Genomic DNA, 5,319 nt, shown 5'->3' on the forward strand with positions numbered 1-5,319 from the left:
GTGTGAGCTGGTGGGAAGCTAGCAAAAGGAAAAAGGAGTGCTCACTGGGGCTTGCCCCTCCCTTCCATGCCTGGAACCCTGAGATCCACTGTGTGCACAAGCTTGAGAAAGCCTGCTGGAGGGTGCGCGACTTGCGGAGAAGAATAAAGGTGAACAGCTGTTCCTCAGCCCCTGAGCTGTCAAACACTAGGCCTAGGTCTTGCTAGACCCACCAGCTAATCACAGAAGCACATGGGAGTCCAGAAGAGACCTAGTGAGCCAATCTGGACCCAAATAACCACCACAAAGAAATGCAGAACAGCAAACAACATGTTTTAAATAACTGCATTTTAGAGGGTTTCTTCCATAGCAAAAGCTAACTGATGCATGCACCAATCCGCTCATCTTAGACAAAGCAACTGAGGACCCAAGAGGCTGTGAGACTCAACATCCGAGAACACCAGGCATGGAAGGAAAACAATCTCTTGGCATCAGAACAATGTGAATAGTTTAAATCTAAGCTCTGCTTTTTGCTGCAAATCCTCATACTTTCAGAGATTCAGTTTCTTTGTGAATAACAATATAAACCCCAGATATTTCTCTGGAATATCTCTGAGCACTCACAGCTATGACTTGTCCAGTTGGTTACAGAGCTAGAGTTAGAATCCTTTCAGTGCCTGTGTCACTTGTGAATGGCCAGACATCCTGGCATCTTGCACTGCATATATTTATCTACTGTTAATACACCTAGGCACATGAACCTTCCAAACACTTTGATAAATTGAGTCATTGCAAATCAGTTAGGTTTTCATTGCTCGATTGAACCACGCAACTAATTCCTCCACAGTTATAAATAACCTGCTAGTAATTGGTCAATTAGTCATATTAAAACAATTAGAGTGATGAAGTGGATAGAGCAGCTTCCAAATGCAGCGCAACTAAATTTGAAGGCTTTTTTGAGGAGGGAAGCCGCCTCTTTGGCATAGCTGCTGGCAGAATTCAGACTGATCGTCTGCTGCAGTGTTGACAAAACAGCAGGCCTGGCACAGAGAATTGATCAAAGCTTAGCTCCACTACCACCTCACAGAGAAGTCTTGCACAAGTTATTGAGCCTCATTTCTTAAATGGAAATTGTAATTCCTACTCCACATGGATGTCGTGTCCATTAAATATGATAATGTGTGTGAAGAACTGGCGTTTTGCAGACGTTCAATAAATATTAGTTCTTTTCTTCATAGCAACTTCATATATCCTCCGTGCCCACAGGTTGTCTTTACTCCAACTTCCAACTCTCCAATCTGTCATTTGGGGTGCTGGGAAGCTGTGTCCACACAACATAGATCTCATCATGTCACATCAAGGCTTCAAATCCTTTGAAGCTTCTCACTGCTAACTGAACAAAATGAAACTCCTTTGGACTTCATTCACAACACTTCGTGTGGCTTCACCTCCCTGGATTGTTTGTTTCTGGACATGAATTGTTGTTTTTTGCCAGTTGCTATGCCTCCCCTGCCCTGTTCTCTGTCCTGAATTACACAGCCCCTGATGCCCAGGGGGAATCCCATTGTGCATCAAGTTCTAGCTCAAGTGCGAGGCAAAAGCTTTTACTACTTTAGTCTCTCCTACATTCTTAAGGACTTACCATGCACACAGGTTAGTATGTCAAGGCAGCAGTGTGTATTCCCAGTGGCTGGCATTGTGCTGGGTGCTTCAGAGACACTCAGCCAATATTGATGGACACACACACACCAAAATATTTGTGTCTGGAAGTTCGTAAATTGTGTGGAAGAATGAAATGTCAGATTTTTGAATCTCAGGTCTTCAGAATGAACAGATTCCTTTAAAGCCTTTCTTTTAAAACTGGCTGGAAATCTTACTAAATATCTAACCTCTGTGTGTGACACAGGCGGGAACAGCTACGTGGTTCAAAGAGGGGCTTTTGGCATTGCCAGGATGAGAGACTGTAACAGAGAAACAGTCACAGTCCTTCCCTAAGCTTTCCATACTGCACCGTGAAGGGCAGCATTCCCACAATAGACACCATGGTAACCCCATCAAAAGTAGAAGAGAAGCCCAAATGGACCCTGGGCTCACCCCAGAGGGCATTTCTTGAATGTATAAAGGGGCGGACCTTGCTGATATCTGTGGATCACCTCAATGTGATTCTTTAAATTTGCCATTCTATTCTTCAGCTATTCTTTGAAAAGGATATACCAGTTCTGTGCCAATTTGTTTTATCAACTAGAAATCTATTTCTATCATTGAAAATAGTGGGAACAAATAAGCCTCTGGGAAGCCTTTTGAACATAAAAGAGGAGGGCAAAAAGGCCTGTCATTAACCTGCCAAGGAAAAAAGTCTAGCCCCCTGAGGCATCAGTAAGTTCCTGCGGTGTTTACGGTCATCTGAACCAATAACCACCAAGCTTCTCTTGATGTGAGTGGATCTAACAAGCCAGGATGTGGGTCGATTTTGTGCTCCACACAACACAGCCTGTTCTTCACGCTCTGACAGTTCAACCTATTTCTGAGAGCAGTCGACCTCTCATAATCTGGATATAAGAACATTCTGGCTCTTTTTAAGGGTGAGATACACACATTCTTGCATTTTCATTTTTTTGCAAAATATCTTTGTTCTTCATGATTGGCAATTAAAATAATTCAGCTTTAATTAGCTCATTTCAATAAGCAGCTAAAGGCTACAATGATGGTGAAGAACAGTCTGGAATATAAAGACTGATTCATGGATAATGAATGAGGCAGCTGAGGTACTGCACACACCCCATGGTCAGTGCTCTGCCCAGCCTGTAAGCACGCAGGCTGCATCCAGCATACAAAGCCAGGTGCATTTTCCAACTCCACCATAGCCTTTCAGCGTCCCCCTTGTGCCAGGCCTGGACAAAACGCTGGAGACAATTTGCGGGAGAAACATAAATCTAAGAGTATAAAAAGTAATTGTTTGAATGAAACCGTTTCAACAAAGCTCAGTAGTAGAAGAAAGAAGACACTGCCTGGAGCCGTCCAAACACATTTCCTGGCAAGAATGAGTTAGCTCCCACTGCAAGGACAGGCTGGGAAGGAGCTAACAGGAAGTGGACCCGGTAAGCAGTAGTCATGCAAGGATTGTGGGAAGCCAAGCGAAGTTTAGATTTGGTTCTCTAAACCAAGAAGTTTTTGTATCTCTTTCTCAAGGAGCACTTTATTCAGCAGAAATGTTTCCCAGAAGCAGAAATTAAGCAGATCTGTAGAGCCCAACGGCTCCAGTTGAGGCTGGTGTTTGCTGGCGAGCAGTGCTAGAACCACGTTTGTTTGTCGTCCATAGGACAGGGCAAGACCACTGCTCAGCCTCTTGGGGACCCTCAGTGGTCACCACTCGCCTGTATTTACACAATGTGCACCCTCCCCATGACTAGCCAGGTCTTCCTCTCCTCTCCTCCCTTTCACTGCCAGCTTGTGAGCTGTCCTGTGGAGAGTCCCGCGTGACCTACTAGGGATGGCTTGATGCCTTGTACCACTAATACTTCATTTACCTTGTTTTGGCTTTTCTCTACGAGGGTTGGGGGTTGTTTTCTCTTTATTTGTCATATGCGCTTCTTCCTATTTTGACCTCTTAAAATCCTAACTTCACCTTCCTACTTTAGATCATGATGAGACCAGCCTTTGCCTCTCTCCTCCTGGTTCAATCCCTAAAAATGAAGATTGTGTCAAACACCATCTCAACAGGCACTTGCATAGGAAGATGGGAGGTCATGTGGTGCGAGAGCCACCTGAAATGGCTCAGAAGTACAATGAAAATTAGTATGGGGGCTGGGGAGATGGCTCAGTGGAATAAGTGCTTCCCTGGCAAGCGCAAGGGCCTGAGTTCAGTTCCTGGTTCTACAAAAAAAAGAAAAAAGAAAATTAGTATGAAATGAGTTGCCAGAAAATGCCACATAACAAATGCAGAGCTGGGGCTTCTTCCAGGAGTCCTTTTCACCTTACTCACCTCCCTGTGTGTCAGGCACAAAGAATCATGAATGTAGCTAGCTGCACAGTAGCTCTACACCATGTCTATGACAGCTGCACTAGGTTCTTTTTTTTTGGGGGGGGTGGTATTGGGAATCAAACTCAGGACCTTGCATCTGCCAGGCAGGCTGCGACTATCTGGAAAATGAACCCCTGCTGTGGCTCAGCCTCAGGGACAAACATAAGGCTTCTTTCTTTCCCTGTTACTCCCATTCAGCCTGGGTGTAACACTGCTGGAATTGTGGGGCTCCACTGTTACTCTAGTCTAGAGCAGAGCTGGTTCACCTGGGCCTTTCTCCCTCCCTTGCTGCTCCAAGGGTCTGCTGTCAGCAAACTTTTGTGGTCCGCTTCCTACAGAGAACCCAGCCCAGCAAGCTGTGGTGATTTCCAGGAAGCACAGCTGAGTGCTCCCTGCCCGCCTCCCACCTCCTGTGGGCGTCCTAATGTGTATGCTCTTGTTTGGAAGCAGGAGGTGTAAGCAGCTTTGAACGTGGCTGAGAGGGCCGTGGGTTTCTGGACTGACAGAATCAGTTCAGTCCATAGAACTTTTATCGTTTCTGAAAAATGATAGCGGGGTCACAGAAAGGTGGTGAGGTCGCTTGCTCAAGGTTATACAACTAGTCCCTCAGAATGCACTCCTGGCAGAGAAGAAAATAGAAGCGAAAGGGTCAATGCTCCTCTACCCTAGAGGTGGGGAAAGGAGCTGGCTTTCGCTTTTGTGTATCTCTGTCTTAGCCACTCCTTTTCACTTTCTACACATTCCTGGTGATTAATGTGATGTTTGGAGGCATGCTATTGTAGGTAAGGAACCAGCCACGTCCTAATTCTATGCCCTGTCCCTTGCCCATTGGGCTCTAAGGAAGCCAAGCTCAATAAATAATCACTGTGAGACACATTACCATTCACAAAGGTGGCCCAGGCCCCCTGCCCCAAGTAGAGATCTCTGGTGACAAACACAATGAGGCTTCTTGTCTCTCGGGAACTCCCTACTTCCTGACCATACACCAAGAGGAGTTACGGCTGGGTCTGCATGGTGGACCTTGGAAGATTTGTTCACCTATATTCACGCTACAGAAAAAGCAGAAAACAAAAGAGCCCTGATCTACCTTGAAACGATACAGGAAGCACAAGTAAGGAGCGCATAGATTCTCATCCTTTAGGGAGTAGAAAGGTTGTTACTGTTAGTTACCTGATGCTGCGTAATAAATGACTCCAAAGCTCAACAGCTGAAGGTAATAACCATTTATTATCTCTTGCATCTCTGTGGCTTGGGAATTCAGACAGTGTAGTGGAGATGGTTCTTCTGTGCTCCATATTGGATCAGATCCTTCTGACAAA

Source organism: Octodon degus, unplaced genomic scaffold (genome assembly GCF_000260255.1).
Source record: "Octodon degus isolate 3935 unplaced genomic scaffold, OctDeg1.0 scaffold00126, whole genome shotgun sequence".
Classification (NCBI taxonomy): Eukaryota; Metazoa; Chordata; class Mammalia; order Rodentia; family Octodontidae; genus Octodon; species Octodon degus.